Source organism: Triturus cristatus, chromosome 6, assembly GCF_964204655.1.
Source record: "Triturus cristatus chromosome 6, aTriCri1.1, whole genome shotgun sequence".
Taxonomy (NCBI): Eukaryota; Metazoa; Chordata; class Amphibia; order Caudata; family Salamandridae; genus Triturus; species Triturus cristatus.
The window spans coordinates 659,870,625-659,888,432 of NC_140589.1; positions in this window are offsets into that span (position 1 = coordinate 659,870,625).

Below are 17,808 nucleotides of genomic sequence, written 5' to 3' on the forward strand. Positions count from 1 at the left end.
TTAATGCATTGGGCTTGTTATTGGTATTTTCAAGTTTTTGCATACTCATAAAGGAAGGGGGAAGTTAAAAAGTGGAGTACGAAAGTATTGGCACTGTGTAATGTTCTACATCAAATCTGGCAGATGAATTTGTTTTCTATGGGCATGTCAATGTTGTGCCAATTTCTAAAGAGGCACATAATTAAAGGGTAGGGGTAAATGCCATTTTTTTCATTTATTGATAACTTTAGTGCTAATTCATCAATCTGTGGCAAGTAGTTAGCAAGTTATAATACATTCCACACAGTGCAACTATATTAGGTTTTGTGCAGAGCCAGTGGAAGGAGATGTTAGTGAGAAGGTCATGGTGTTTTTGATTCATTAATAACTTTGGCATGACCTAATGCATATGCAAACACACGCCAAAGCTTGCGTCACCCACCATGCTCAAATCACAAATTTGGTTAAGGGATGGAAACAAAAAAAGCACTCAAAAGACCAACATGGCTCCATGGTAGGTGGTGCGAGTTATGTCATGCATGCGTTGCTCCCCATAACTGGCAAATTTCAATGGTTTGACAAGTTGGAGCCAGAATGATTGAAAAAAGGTTACAGAGACGTTATAGTTAGGAAATAGAAGTAGAAATAAAACCTTATAAATTAACTGAAAAAAAGGTTAAAGGGACGTTAAAGTAAGGTTCACATTTTACACACTCAAAACCATAAACATTCAGTAGTTATAGGTACCTGAGATAACCATAGCTTATGCCCATGCAATGTAGTGCCTATTACCTCACATTTTACATCACTCATTACATAGTCAGTGACATCACTGATGACATCACCGATGACATCACAAATGACATCACTGATAACATCAGATAACTATAACTGCTGAATTTCTATGGTTTTGTGTGTGTAACACTTGAGTATATATATAATGTCCCTGTAATCTTTATTTTTTACATTTCATTTCTAAGGTTTTTTTAATCTCATTGCCTAACGATAGCATCCTTGTAAGCTTTGTTTTTTCAGTGAAGTTTGATGGTTTTAAAATGCCAATCCCTAACTATAATGACCCTGTAACCTTAGTTTTCTTAGTACATTTGTCAGGTTTTTTTTCATATTTAAATTGTACTACAAATTTGGTTTAGTAATATACATTTTCACAAGTTTATACATACATTTTATTCACACAGTTATTATACATTTTAAAACAAACACTTAACAAACAAACATAACATAACTTATGTAAACTTTTTACAAATGCAATACACAGTCTTTCTCTTTTTTTATGGAAAATGTAATGGATCTGTGAATCTACCGGTACGCCACCGATGTAGGAGAGTAGGATCTGCTTCTTGTGGGTACCCCCACTTTTTGCTGATGTTTCACTGTTTTTTTACTTTAGTCTGGCTGGGACCCTGCTATTCAGCCTAGCTGCTTTCTCTCTAAATTGATTGCATGTACTTTAGGTACACTCCAGATTGGATTTTGGGGTACACTTATAAGTCCCTAGTATATGGTATACTATGTACCCAGGGCATAGGCACCCTAGAGGCCTACCAGGGGCTGCAGCATGTATTTTGCCACCCCTGGGAAGCCATTTGAAATGACACAACAGGTCTGCTACAGCAGCCTGTGTAAGTTGGTGTATGCACCCCTTACTAAGATATAGGTTCCCTATATCTCTCCATATCACTGCACATATAAACCTATCAGTCACACCTATGGCAGGCCTTATCAATCCTGAAGCAATTGTGCCGGGTTTTATGTGAGAGGGTGCCCATGCATGAGCAGAGCCCCTCTGCAGCCTTCAGAACCTTAATTCTGGGGTTGTTTGTGATGCAGCTAAACCATATACTCTTAAGTGCATTATGACCTTGCGGTAAATGCTAACTTTGGAATGGCTGCATGGAAACCTTGGAATCATACCTCCACACCAGTAACTGATGTGGAGGTATGATTCCACCCTACTAGAGGGAGAACCATGACTTCACCGCTGTGGAAATTTAGCTTGTAACTGAACATTATCTGCGCCATCTTGCCTCTCCCCAGCTCCACGCACAGCGAACGCACGGCCGCCATTTTAGGCACCCCACTCTCTCCCCGCTCATTGTCGATCGCCAGCGCGTCCCCCTGGCGCTGCGAGCATCCCCCACGCGCCGGCCACCCCCGCTCTCTCATACACAGGCCATAAACCCTCTCATTCTGCGCGACCCTGCCATGGAACCACATCCCACGCCTGACCGACATCCCATACATGGTCATGCCTCTCTTTGATAACCCCCTTCCTCTGCGCCCCTTTGTCCGAACCGATCCCAGGCCATCACCTAGCCCTGCGGATGCAGTTTTTTTGCCCCTACTGTAAGGGAAACACCCCACATCAAAGGGATTACAGTGGATCAAAGCCCCTACCCCCTGAGACCCGGCCGGTTGCACACACCCACGGGAATTGGCGGAATGTCCAGCTGCGTGATAGCCATCTCCTACTGTAGATGGGGTGGGGACTTCCACTGTAGATATGTGTGGGAACGAGTTCGAAGTGGGGATTCCGAAGACGTTCTTTTATACATCAAAGTAATCTCAAGAATGTGCCATGTACATTAACCCTGCAATAAAGTCATAAACGTGTGTATAAGAGACCAGGTCTCAAGAGATGCAGTTAGAGCACCTCGTGACGATACCTTGCTGTCTGATCTGATGTGTTCTGCTCCGACGGAATAAAAACCTTGTTTCCTGCCTTCCAGTCTCCGGCGCCTGCCTCTTTCATTGGTAAATTATCTAGTGGTATGAGAGGCGATTACCGCCGGGCAATACTTGAAAGGTTATCGACTGAAACTGCCGCTACCATTTAACACCGCTACACCCGGTACCAGCTTCACAGACCCTGGCATCACAAAATGGATGCTGCCAGCCACAGACATGAGTCTGCCCTCCTGCTGCTGGACGAAACTCTGGCAGGGGAGGCCTGGACAATAGGTTTCCTGTCACACGGAGGTGTAACCACCTTCCACACAGGCTTTAGTGTATTGGGGCTGGGTGGGTGCACTCCAAGAGTGCTTTTATGTCTGCACTGGGGGCACATTTGGTGTCCCTGTGCATAGTCCAGCTCAAACTGGTTGCAGGGGCACTCAGCCCCTGCTCTGGTGCTAAACTGGACAAAGGATATGGGTGTAGCCACCCCTTTGTCCTGACCCTCCCATAAGTGAACCCCAGAGTTTGTCCCATCCCTTTCTTGGGTATAAAGTAGGAACCCCTGACTACAGGACTTTAGATTTACTTGGACAAAACTCTGCTACAGAATCTCTGAACTTCTACTATCTACACGACGTTGGATGACCGAAGAATCTCCCTTGGAGTAAAGGAGTTACTCCCCTGCAAGGCAGGCACCAAAGACGCTTCTGTCTGGTTTACATCAACGCTGCTCCCGAAGGACACCGACAATTTTGTAACACAGGAGGTGGGTTTACAAGCTTCCCTGAGGCCAATCTGTGCTCTCAGCAAACCTGAGATCCAAAGCCCTCATGGGGACTGTGCAACCCGAACCCCTGGACACTGTGAGCATATGCTTCTTGGCAATCCCTGAGGCTGTGCTTTGGGCTACTTGTAGTCCAGATCCCGAGCAGTGATTCCACTGAAGATTGCTGGCCTACACTTCTCGACTGACCCGTGGGCTGGTATCTAGCGATTCCTCTTGAGGTCCCTTTGCGATCCCCTGTCCGTCAACTTGTGGGTCCCTGAGAAGGGTACTTTGACTTTCAATGGGCTTACCTGGTTGCTCAAGATGTGCCCTGACTCTCCATTGCTTGGGAAGTCCACTGGACCTTGTTGGTCCACATCGAAGCCATTTTGCTCTCACCACGTGGGTTGCCATTGCCAAGGCTTGTTGGTCTCAAATCTGGAAACTGACCCCCCAGCACTCAACAGCCTTTCTGGTACACCTCGTCTGTGGACTGTGGTCATCGTCAACGCCTCCTGGTCCCCGTGGCGGTGGAGTCAAGCTTCCCCCTCTTCGCACCTGAAACACCCAGCATCGGTGGGCATTCGTCTATCGTGCCCCCGGTCACTGGCAAGTGACCCAGACTCTGTCCCCTCTGCTTTCAGGTTCTTCACATCTTCGATCTAGGCTTGGATCACACCGGACACTTTTCCTTTCCAGAGCAGCAGCACTTTGCAGCACATCGCCATTGAAATCAATGACGATTCCCGACACCATTTGACACCTATGCACCCGGCTTCCCTGGGTGAGGTAACATGAGTACTCCAGTCCTCCCATGGGTGCTAGCCCTAGAACCCTCTAAGTCTAAAGGGGTTTGCTCAAAGTTCTCTCCTAATTGTCCTTATTCTTTAAAATTCCAACAGCGACTTTCCTATAGAATTGTACGGGGCTCGCGGCTGTGTTCTCACACTGCACACGTCCCCCGTGGGTCTCCTGTGTCACTGCCTTGGGTGGTTCCTTGGGGTCCCAGCGATTCTACGTGCTCTAGGCACTGTGTCTAGTCAAGTCGTGGTTCTTATACCACTTTCTTATTATATGGTTTGGCCTCGCCCTGGGGCCTATGGTATATTGTGCTATTTACTGTTGTTTAATAATTGTATTGTTTTGTGCCTTGTTCTCTAACTTCATAAAGAGGTTAGTAGAGTGTTTAGAAATAAATACATATATTTTATATATATACCTTGTGTGGTTCTCCTTTCATTTAGTTATTCAAGAGGTTATAATCTGGTAAACCAAGCTGCTTTACACTCCTTCAAGACTTAGCCTGAAGGCTGCTCTCCATAGCTACCACTAGGATAGCTTTCAATAAAGGTTGTCTTAAACCTAATCACCAATAAGGGTTGTTTGGACTGGTGCAAGGTGCCCACTATAACTAGTGGACAGCATATGCCAGGCCAACTTCTCACAACCCATATCTCTCTACCCATCCACATTGGAAACCATACCCTAAATCAGTTATTTTGGTTTCACATCTCAATTGAGACAGTCTCTAAAGTACGGCTCCATTGTAATGTTGGCTTTCCTTCAAAAGAAGAGAGTTTCAAAGATAGGATGTCTTCTGTTGATAATAGAAGAGAATGGAAAGAGAATGACTTACCCCAGAAGAAGACCTCTGAGATTTGGAATTATTTCTCCATCCCTTCAGGAGAAAATATAGGTTTTGCAAAATTTGTCCAATGCAGTCTATGCAGCAAAAAACTATCAAGAGGTACTGTGAATAAGTATTCACATGCGACATCCTCTGTTTTGAAACACCTTAAAACCATAAATACAAGGAGGTATCAGAGGATGGTAAGCAAGAGGAAGGGTGGTGAATCATTATCAGCAGCTAGACCATTTGTGAGACCCTTACCACCTGACCAGTTACCTGCCATCCCTCTGTTTCATCAAAACTGATGGATGCTGTCAAGAAGCATAATTTTTAATTTTTTTTTCACTTCACCATTCCATGCTCCATTCCTCTTTAAACAGATGCAGATATCTGGAAAGCAAAAATAGAATGCAGGAGAGTAGCTTCATAAGTGGTTATGTCAGTGTGTAAGAGGCTGTGTATGTGTCTCAATATGGGTGTGTAAATGGGTATATGAGTGGCTGTATGGGTGGGTGACTGGGTATGTGAGTGGTTGAGTGGATATGTGAGGGAGTGTATCATTGCCTCTGTGGGTGTGTCACTGAATATGTAAGGAGCTGTGCTCGTGTGTGACTGGGAGTGTTAGTGACTGTATGGGCCTATATTGGCTTCCAGTGGTCATACGCTGTACCTTTAAACTGGGCTGTACCATCTTTAAAGCCCTTGCCGGGAATGGCCCAGCCTTTATTTCTTCAAGGATTCAGCTCAATAATCCCTTCCGGAGAATTGCGCTCTTTCAATCTAAACCTACTGTCCACTCTGCCATTCAAACGCAAAAAGAAAGGAGGGCTCAGATTTTGGAACTCGCTTCCCGTGGAAGTGTGGTTGGTGACTCCCTATGCTCAGTTCAGGAAAAAGCTTAAAACTTGGATATTTTACCAAGCATATCAGTAACATAATTGTCCCGTCAATGCAGCGTCCCATCTGCCCTCAGCGCCATGAAACCGCTCGGTGTACGTGCGCTTTAGAAATTCCTTTAACATAACATTTAACATAACATGGGTGTCTAAATGGGTATGTAAGTGGCAGTGTTGATTGGTAAATGGCTGTGTTAGTGTGTGTTTTGGTGAGTAAAAGTTTGTGCAGGAAGCTCTATTAGTGGTGGATATATATGTGCTGTGTAGGTGTACATGTCTCTGTCGCTGTCTGACTGAGTGGGCAAATGGCTGTATGTTTTTTTAAATAGGAATGTGAGTGGATGTATGGGTTGGTGACTGGGTGTATAACTGAGTGTATGTGTGTAAGTGCGTGTACAACAGATTGTCTGAATGCTGGGTACATAAATGGCTGTATAGGTATGTGAGTGGGTGTGACAATGACTTTATAGATGTCCTTTTAGCTGGTACAAAAATTGCAGGCGTGCATCAACTCAGGCACGTATGCACCATGGTGAAAGTGTGTCTGTGTTGTTGGCATGAACAATTTTGTGCAGGAAGGAGCACCTTCCTGCACAAAAAATATTCACAAGAGGCATTTATTTTCCTCATACTATGTGTGCTGCAGAATGCAGGTCACGTGAAAAGACGAAAAAGTAGGAGAAATGTAAATATTTTTCCTTGTTACACCTGCTCTGGGGAGGCATGTGTTTTTGGCACTGACACAGATTCACGCTATGTTGTAAGTCTGGGACAGTGTCAATAAATCCATGGGTATTGCGTTGGAACACCCACAGCAACACCTATGGCATTCCACCCTGCCACAATGTATGGCAACACAGTGGCTTGTGATGCCTGGCCTTACACCTTATCTACCAGGCCATGAAAAGCCACACAGGGTGGCTCTACATGGCCTTGTATATATGGGCCTGCAAATATGCCCCTACCTTTTTAGTTAATGTTCTCATGAAAGCTCCTTTACATTTTGCACTGTACTGTAGCATCTAGAACCTACACATTTTCTTTCAGCTTATACACTCAGAGTTTTTTTGCAACCTAATTCACACCTGTAAAATCACCTTGCTGTTGTCCAACTTTTATTGTATTATGTGTTAACATCTGTTATCCACTGCAAATCTCAAGTCAATCCTCCTCCAGTAGTAATACTTAAAATTGCTACGCTTCCCAAGGTGCTTTTCCTCAAACTCCTGTACTTTGCAATTCACAGACTTCCTTTCATCTTTTGTTTTTGTTATACCACTCCTAAATGGTCACTATTTTTTAATCCTTTCGATGTTTCCAGTAAAGAAGCCCAATTTGGTAGGTTTTTCACAGTGCCCAGCGCGGTCCCCCATGTGAATCCGCAGTGGAACCACAGATCCACACAGAATCCCTTAAAAGCGGTCAACACTGCTGTTTATATATATTTTTTTAAATATTGTCAATTACACACTCCCCACCGAGCAATTTCTGTACATTATGTCACTTTTCAGTTTCATACTACAATCACTTTTGTTCCCTACCCCACACTCTTTTAGCTTCATATCCATAGTAACCATGTTTCCAATAGTCTCTGCCTACCAGTAGGTGAAAAGTTCACAAACCTTTCTCTAAACAGCTGTGAGAGAGTCATCCTTTTTGCCCTCATCACCCTCATTTTTGCTTCGTACTGGTGGTAACTCTGACTATGCCCTGGGCTCTGCTTATCAGCTCCAGAGCCAGTGGTCTGATTATATGCTATATGGTATGTACAATTGGTACTGACAGCCTAGCTGTAAATCCCTAGTATATAATAAGGCATGTGGGTTTAGAGGCCCAGTAGATTTAATAAACTTAAATGTGCATTACTGTGTTGCCTGTTCTCATTTTAAAAGGACTACTGCTTTTCAGGCTTTTTTTACCGTACATTTACATGCATATTCGATATTGGTACTTCCAAAGTCTCAAACTACTATATTTTTACATATAAGTCACCCATAATGTCTCCCCTAAGTGCCCCAGGGGTAGGATGCCTTGTAACTATAAGCAGGGATATTATAACAAGTGTTTTTAAGCCCTGGAGAGGGAAAAACAGCCAATTTCGTTTTTCCCCATTGTGTAAAACTACCTCCATAGGCTAACATAAGAATATTTTTTTTAAGTACAAATATTGACAGGTGTGAGCTGAAAATGTCATTCAAGGACTCAATATGATAGTATGATAAATCTAACAACATACCACTGTTAGATTTATAATAACTATTATTTTCTCGAAACCAAAATCCAGCCTTCCAGCTGCCCTTTCCTGATTGGCCAGTCTCTGCCAGGCTGTGCCAAGCTGTCTTAATGAGGTGTGAAGTGACCTGCTAGAGAGACAAAGAATTTCCTTTGGGAGGAGAACTGAAACTGCAGAAGCAGAAGACAGGGTGGGGTGAATTAGCCAAACAGGTCTTCAAAGAGGGAATGGCACTTTAGAACAGCACAAGTTCACCTTCATATCCTGCATCCCCAGCCACGCAGGAGCCCCTGTAAATATTAGTGAAGGCACTGGAAGTGGAGTGTTAGAGAATCTTAGCAACATCAGTGGGTTTGCATAGCCACATCTAACTCTTCAAGAGACACTTTCTTCATTTTGGATTTTGGAAGAATAGTGTTTTCTTGGATGAGCATATTGAATTGAATTGAATTGAAATAGATTTATTGAGCGCGGTTGCTGCCCAAGGGCGTCCAAGCGCTGAGATAATTGGGGAGACATGCTGAGTGGCAGATTAGAACTCGGAGGCTTTGGTGAATAACCAGGTTTTCAATTTTTTTCTAAATGATAGTAGGTGCGGGTTGGAGCGGAGTGGGAGGGGGAGAGTATTCCAGAGTTTAGCTGTGTTCAATGAGAACAACCTGCCCCCGGATCTGGCTCTTTTCACTCTAGGGACCTTTGCCAGGAAAGCCTCAGTGGAACGGAGGTTCCTGTTAGGGTGGTAGGGGATGACAAGGTTGCTGTTAATTGCTGGCCCCGTTTTCCAAAAGGCCTGGTGCGCAATGCACAGTGCCTTAAATGTCACTCTGTATTTGACTGGTAGCCAGTGAAGACTTTTTAGCGCAGGTCTGGCTGACTGGGCTCGTGGGATCTGTAACAGGGTGCGTGCTGCGCAGTTTTGCACCACCTGGAGTTTCCGGAGAGTCATCTCGGGGGCCCCAACATACAGGGCATTATTTGAGTCCAGGCGGGACTGGATGAGGCCTTGTACTTGGAAGAAGTGGTCATACACCTGGGTAGCACGCTGCATCCCATTGGCCAGGGGTGCCTGGGAACACTGAATGAATATGCTCCTAAAGGACTGCACTTTGAAGGACTCCACCTGCTGCACAATCTGGTAGTACAGCCCTATTGTCTTTGCCTGACTTCATAAGAAATAAAGAGTGGAGTCTCTGAAAGCTACAGATGAACAGAGCCCACCTGCATCATCTCCACCAATAAGTCCCCATCCTGGAGTGTGTCCAGTAAACGTTTAAGGATTTGGCCGCTGCATTGTGGGAATTGTAGCCCAACGTCCCAAACACCACCTCAGAGCTTCAAGCCTTTTGAATTGGTGTTCTGGACACTTTGAACCCACAAGACAAACTTCAGAAAGAAGTTCCAGAAGTTTGGAGCAGGTCTTGTAAAATGCTCCATAAGTTGACCAGTTGCATTGAAACTGTGTCATTCTACTGCAGCCTTTTCCTGTGTGCTACTCTTGCTTGTCTCCAAATGGTCAGAGTCTGAATAGTGGATCCATGCTTGTGTTTTAGGCCAGAGAGAGTAGTAGTAAGAGTGGCATTGACAGATACCTATGTTTATCTAATGTAGACATTACTTGGGTTGGCCAGGGAGGGTTAAAGAGGCCTCAGTAGTTGCCTTTGGTTGAAAGCATTGCGGATTGGCATATTCCAGACCTCATGATTCCGCACTGTAGTGGCAATGATCTACGCTCACTTACTGGGGTAGGACTGGAAATCCTACTGATGGATACTTTTGGCAAATTAATGTCACTTTTCCCAATTTAATGCCTTGGTATTCTCCAACATTTGCCGAAGACCCCACTTTTGTCCACAGGTAAAGAAAATCAGGATTTATGTCAATAAAACTGTTTCTGCATTCCTTCAAGACCACAACATCGGCTCTGTATACCATAACAACTTATGCTTCAACACGGAGGGAATAAATCGAAAAGAAAAAGTCAATTTCACAGGCAACAGGCTGTTCTTTCAACAGCTTAAAAGACAGCATCCTGTTCTATGTGTAGTTATCATCTACACACCATAAACATAAAGGTGCTTTTCATAGGCAACCCTTTTCCCAAACACTGGTTCTTTATGTTTTCAAATCCTTTTTTGTAATTTTTCATGTGGACCCACCGTTAATCTTGGCACAAATATAGGTCCTGCCAGCTATGTTGCAGGAGGATCTATTCCCAACCCAAAGCACATATTCAATACAAAACAACAACATATTTAATACATTGGTGTGTGAATGGTTGTGTGAGTGGCCTTATGAGTTTGTGAGTGGGTGTGTGGATTTGCAAGTGAGTGTGTGAGTGGGTGGGTGAGTACCTGCGTGGCTCTGTAGTGGCTGTGTGAGTGATTCTCTGAGTGGATGTATCAGTGACTGTATGGGTGTGTGTTAGGGTGTATGAGTGGCTGTATGGATATGTAACTGGGTGTGTGAGCATTGGTATGGGTGTGTGAGTGGTTTTCTGGGTCTCTGAGTGTGTGTGAGTGGCTGTATGGGTATGTGTGTGTATGTTGGTGTGCGTACGTGGCTATGTCAGTCTCTGAGTGGTGTGTGAATGTTTGTACGTGTGTGCATGGGTATGAGTGTGTGTGTCAGTGGTTTTGCTGTGTGGGTGTGAGTGTGGCAGTATAAGGGGTAAGTGGTCATGTGGTCATGTGGGTCTGAGAGTGGGTGCGTAACAGTCTATATTGGTGTGTACATGGCTATGTGAGTAGGTGTGGCAGTGCCTGTGTGGATCGATGAGTGGGTGTGTGAGTGGTTATCTGGGTCTCTGACTGGATGCATCAGTGACTATATAGGATTGTGAGAGGGTGTGTGAGTAACTCTATGTGCATGTGAGTGGGTGTGTGAGTGAGTGTATGGATGTGTGAGTGGGTATGTGGCTGGTTGTGTGGGTGTGTGATAGAGTGTGTGGTTGGGTCTCTCAATGGGATGGTTGGAGTCTGGAACTGCAGATCTGCTGAGGATTCACATTGGGGCATGTATAGCAATTAAGTGGATCCTCATGAGCCCAACAAAAACATTCTTACACAAGTTTTTTCCCATGAGGGGGTCCCTCTATCCTGAACCCTTATATCCTATTATTACTTTATTTTCCCCCTCCCGGGTACCATGTTCCAATTCACAAAATGGCAGCCGCAACTTTTCTCTCAGGTTGTGGCCAGCCAATCACAGTATTACTGTTGGCGCGTGCATCCACATATCTTCCATGATGGATCCACGGTGGATCCGCTTCTCCAGATAAACATAAATATATTTCCTTTAATTACTCCCAAACTACTGAGCGGATTGACACCAATTTACAAAAAACAATTTCTGGACCAAGATCTGGCTTTGTTTTATTTCCATTCAGTGGTTTGGGCTGTATTTGGGTCTACATTCTCTATGGAAAATTGCATGAGAAAAAAGCGTTTTGGGACAACCCTTTTTCTCACCCCCCCAGTTTATGGATCACCTTGAAACTTTCCAGCCAGAAGCTAAAGTTATTTGCATACTAGTTTTGAAACTTTTGTGAAGATTTGTCAAACAGTGCTATAGCTATTATATATTTCTAGCTCAGCATGAATGGCACTGTGCTAATCCTAGTGAATAGTCCGCGGCCTGGCTCTTGACACTGACAGCTGTCGGTGGCCTTTGTTGGTTGCTGTTCATACAGGCAGAATTTCATTGGATTGGGGACAGATTTCTGCACCACTGTATTCACAGCTTTCCCATCAATAATTTAATTGCAAATGTTGCAGTGATATTATCAATGATGTCATACAAGATGTCATGAGTGAGGTAATATGTGTAGTAATTAGCAGTGCATGGCAAAGCCATGATTTATAGTTACATTAGTGCAAGAGTTATAGTTACTTGATATCACTATACCTTGGGAATGTAAGTGTTTTTTACAATTGAAATGGCAGTTTTTAGCTGGCATTTTCACCTAACTATAACATCACTTTAACTTTTGTTTTTTCAGTGAATTTCTAGTTTTTAAAAAAAAGTAAAGTCATATTTTATTACCATATGTAATTCCAACCCCCTGCTGTGCATGACCTCTGCCCTACTGTGGTGGGGTTTGGCCACAGGGCCTACCCTGTGCCAACACCCCAAGGCACCCAACCCCCTGACCTCAAGGCACCTACAACATCCCCCCCCCATATTTCCAACCACCTCCACACAGGTACCCAACCTTCTCCCCACCAAGGCACCCAACCCTCTCACCCCCAAAGCTCCCAACCCACTATTTAAACCAGATCTATCCTCTTTCTCCACAAATCACTAATAATTGTATTTAATGTATATTTCAATAATATACACATTATATTGTTCATTAATATTGATTACTAAAAATATTTAATATCTTTTTATTTAAATACATATCTGTGACTCTTTTACATACTTTTTAGCATTACATTTCGTGGGTAAAAAATGTGAAAATAAATAGATGCATTTAGTATTTAAAAAAGAAAAAAACATGTCTTTGAGACTTACTTTTAACATTTTTCAGCCCAAAAAATGCAATCATAAAAACAACCACAAGTGAACCTTGTATCATTTTCATTAAACGTGGGTAGATAACTCCGCCCCACTAGCGAAGTTAGCTGATTTTTAAAATTCTGCACTCCAAATCGCAAGCAGAGTAAGAGACTTACTGTTCTCCTCCAGACAGTGTCCTGACTCCTGCTTGCTCTGCTCCTGCACTTTGCTCCACTCGCCTACCGCTGCTCTGCTGCTCCGGTATTCAGTTCCAGGAAGAACTGCAAAGCACAATCGCATGGCATACTGCGTGAAGGTATTCCTGGGGTCAGGCATGCCTTCACACAGTATGCCATGCGATTGCGCACCGCAGTTTTACCTGGAATTGAACACCACTGGGCCGGGTTAGGCGAGTGGGGCGAGTCGCAAGAGCAGATCAGGCATGAGTCAGGGCACCGTCTCGAGGAGAACGGTAAGTTTCTTACTCCTTTCAGCACTGCAGTACTCTACCACACGGAAGGGAGGAGGAGTGGGGGTTAGCAGCACTGCAGTAGTCTAACACATGGGAGGGAGGGGAGTGGGGGGGTTTAGCGGGAGGGAGGGAGGCCTGGGGGGATTAGCAAGGGGAGGAGACAAATGTTATTCCACAAACCACGGAGCTACATGGAATTTCATAGAGTTTTCTAGTAACTCCGTGAACTTCCGTGGAGGGCTACTATGCCAGCTCCTCCCACCCTTAATTTTTATACACCTTCAGACCACATAAAACACAGCCATAGAACCAGCCCCTATAGCTATGGGAAGTGCTTTAAAAAGTATGTTTCTCCTAGGGTCATGTATTCAATGACTCAGAAGACTTAGGTTTTCTTTGCCCTAATATTGCTGCAGGGAATCTACAGAACGCCCTGCAGCCCCCACAACATAAAACAAAAATCTAGGCCATCAACATAAACAGAAAATATATAAATAGCCCTTGCAGGGCATTATGGGGTTCTCATCGAAGGAGCAGTGAATGTGAAATGAGCGGCATTTAGTATTCACTTTTTACTCTTGTTCTAGGTTTCCTGGTCCCACTGAGGACACCCACTGCATATTTCTTTAGTGGTCTGCCATGGAGGCCCAGGGCCTCCACAACACCGCCAGTGCTATGCAAGTGGCCAAATTTCTAGGAGCAGTGCCAAACGGCTCCCTGCTCCAGCAGGAGTCAGAATTTCCCTTTTTGATATAGTGCGGTGCCCCTATGCCCACTCAGGGCACCTCACAGCTGGGGCCTTGATGTGGGCTGTGAGGGGTGGTCCAGGGCCTCAGGAGCTCCACTGACTTTTGCATGTACCCACCTAGGTGCATGGGGAGCTGGCATTGTTCCAGTCCCATTGTAACAGTTTTATATTGCTCCTGTAAGGCATGAACAATTATCTGTATTTCCCTACTCAAGAGCATGGGCACAGAAAATGTTTGTGTTCCTACCTTGCGGGAGCAGCATTGTGCACCCTCTGGGTGGGAGCACATTACACTTTCCCTTCCCATGCTCTCAGGCAGGGAAATAGGCGGTGTGGGCTCCCTGGGACACTGGCCCTGGGAGATGGAGCCCCTGAGGCCATTCTATGGCTCTGGAAGGGGGTTATCTCCCCATTTGTTCAAGTGTAGCCTCAGGGGCTGGGGAACGGGGACCACACACCCCATCCCCTTTAAAAATCCATCAGACCTGGGGGATGGGATCTATGGGGCCTTTTTAGGCTCAGGCAGGGAGCTGCATGCCTTTATGAAAAAGTAGTCCCCAAGAGATGGGGTCCCCAAGCCTCTTAGAGGCTTGGGGGAAGGGGTCCACGCACCTGACTCTAAATAATATATGCAAACATGGTCCTCCCAAGTACGAAGATTAGCGTTTTGTCCAGTCAAAGGCGGCAAAAGCATTCAGTCAGTGAGAGGACGTCCCTGGGTGTGAAATTAAAATTTTTCCCGCTATGAGCTTTTCCTGCCAAAACCAATTATTTCAATGGGACTTCGTCCACCACAAGTACAACATCGCGGAGCTCTCCTCGAATATAGCCTAATCTCTTGCATCTTGCCTCACTGAACGATATTGACTTCTAGAACGAAGACTAAGGGCCTGATTTTGAGTTTGGCGGATAGGTTACATGGTCACAAATGTAACGAATATCCCGTCTGCCGTATTATAGGATATTATGGACTTGTCGTACAGCGGATGGGATATCCATTCTAAGATAACACCTCTGACCGGGTCAAACCTGGTTGATTTATCCAAATCAAGCTCCATTGCAGTCCTGAAATCATGCCTAAGTACAGCTGTACCGCAACCATTGATCACCATTGGCGCTCTGTGATTTTCAGCACTATGTTTACTTAAAACTCCCTCTCATTGCATTTTTGTTGTTTTAGTGTCATTTGCTCGTTACGTTATACGTTAAGGTAAGCCTGTCTAATCAGTACCATAGGTACCAGGAGTTGAGCTCAGATTTAAATTACTGACAACTTTACCCGGACCTAACCAAATAGTGTCTCTGTGGCTTGTGGTGGACTGTCATCCATCCAATACATTATTCTCTTTCTCATTCGATGTAAAGATGGATCTCCCTAGAATAAATAAATTATATAAAGAGGGTCAAATGAAACATTTTGTTGAACTGTGAAATGTGATGGAATGTAGGATAATGTGAAATTTCAATTATGTCAGAGTAATCAGAGTAGTTTCTGGTTATCCCGCATTTCTATGAATTACTGACAATTACATAATTATGCCGTGCTCGCATAATTAAGAGTAATCTGGGGGAATGGGACAAATTTAGCAGGTGAGTGTAGTTTCTCATATTGCTGTTCATATTGTTTTACGTTAAGCACTGTTTGCTTAGTGCAAAATGCATCCTTGTTTTCAATTTGGATGTAAGGGTGCATTTTGTGCTAAGAGAGTAGCACCAAATGCCGGGAGTGTAGGAAGAAAATTCTACTGCAAGTGTACATTTAGCAAGTGCAAGCAGATGCTGCCCCTGCTATTCATGCACTTGCTACATTTAGCATTATTCCCTAGCGCAAAATGCAACCTTTCATCCAAAATGGACACGAGTGGGCATTTTTGTGCTAACAAAACAGCAGCAAAGGGCGAATTACCCTTATCGCGTAATCATGCTGGATCTCACGGAAACTTGAAGTAATTCTGAGTAATTATACTACAGCTAACGACATGAGTTATGTCCACCCCTACTAGAAATGTCTGAAACTGAGAGTTATAGGGAACTAAGCCCTTAAGTGCTGCGTCTACTGCCACTCCTAACCCTCGCCTCCCATCTGATTCATAGCCCTTTTTTTATATTTGTGGTAGTTTGCACTTAAGTCTTTGTAACTTTTCTTCCACAAAAGAAATTCAGGTGAAATTTATGTCATTTGGGGTTGGTACCTGGCTTTGCTAGGGATGGCCATGTTCTGTAGAGCTTTGCTAAGACCTGACCTATTTTAACGGTTGAGGTTGGCATCAGAACATAAAGGAGTGTAGTTTTTATTGTTCACTTCTACATTAGAAGACACACAGCAGGACCACCGAAAACCCCTCCCCACTGAAATACTTTGACCAAAGACAGTGATGAGTTGCAAGGAAGATGAATCACTCACCTGTCTCTATATTGCACTTCACTGGCGTCTCTTCGACTGAGGTAGTGGGGTGGTGCTCATTCTGCCATGGTCACTGCCTGAACCTGGTAAACCGTCTCCTTCCGTAACAGTGGGTGGTGTCTCTCCCCTGAATCTAACAGATGCAGTGAGGGCACTACTTGAAAGGGGAGACATCAGATGGTGTATGGATCACAAGCACCAATGTCACCTGTGGAAACCCCTAAAGGCGAGAGAAAAGGGAGACATATCATTTGCCGTTGGCTATCTTAGGATAGGCAAATAATCAATCATCTGCCTTATACACACTTTGAGGGTAGGCCATGCTTACTATGGCGCCAAAGGCTGAGGCTGGCTCATTCATTACTGCGAGCACCCTCTGGTGCTCCAAGGTCTTTGCCGAATCCTTCAATACTACATTAAAAAGTGTGCTTTTGAAAATTAGGCAAACAACTTCCTACTAGTGGTTACTAACGGTGGTCTCCACTAACTAAGTTCTTCATATTTTGGCATTATTCATTCAACATTTTCAATCACAGTCTTCTTACTCTATGTACATGCCAGACAGGAAGCTGTACTGACAGCTTTTCTTTTCAGGGGTAGTTCAAGGCAAACACTCTAACTCTATGCAGTAGGAACCTGATTCTGGCTTGCCTGTGACCACTCTGGAAACCATAATGGCAGATCTCAAAACCATCCAATTCTCTATACCATCAGTGGCACAAGCAGTGACAGACCACTGAAGAATTCAAAACAATCCAAGCGGATCTAGCCTTCTTTAAATTGCAACTAGACTCTAGGTAGCGGAGACTTACAGATTTGGAGCTGAACATCATGGCGATAAATGATTGGGGAAACAAAATGTGGAATCCACACCAAAAAGTAAGTGTGTTGGAAAACCAAAGTAGGAGAGATAATATTTACATATTTGGGGTCAATGAACAGGAGTAGGATGAAGGCAATATTTAAAACTAACTGAAAGCATGACCTATAGTCCCACTTAATATCCAATTTGACCAACCATTAGCGTTTCAATAGGTTCACATGACTTAAGTCAGTAAAGTGGTGACCTATGAAGCACCACACCTATTATTGGTTGCCTCTTATACCAAGTCGACACAATGGTGATACTCTTAGCAGTTAAGCAGCAAAGCTTCTACAATATAAAGGGCATTCGATATCCATTGTGGCTGATTTTTTTCAGAAAACCAATGTTGTAAGGAAAATCGTTTTAGTCTTCAGCCTGTGGCCTACTTCAACCACCAGTAATGATAATCACCATCAGTGGTAACGCCAGATAATTCCATGATTCCGAAGCCAGCGGAGACTCCCAACATGTACATACCTCTTTTCCCCCTCAGCCCTCCATGTATGAAGAAGGTGCATGTTCCCAAACAAATTCTAAATTGGGGGAGCTGAAAAACATTGAAAGACACAGGGGCACATGTACGAGACTATCATGTGGTGCAGCACAGCAAGTCACCTTGCT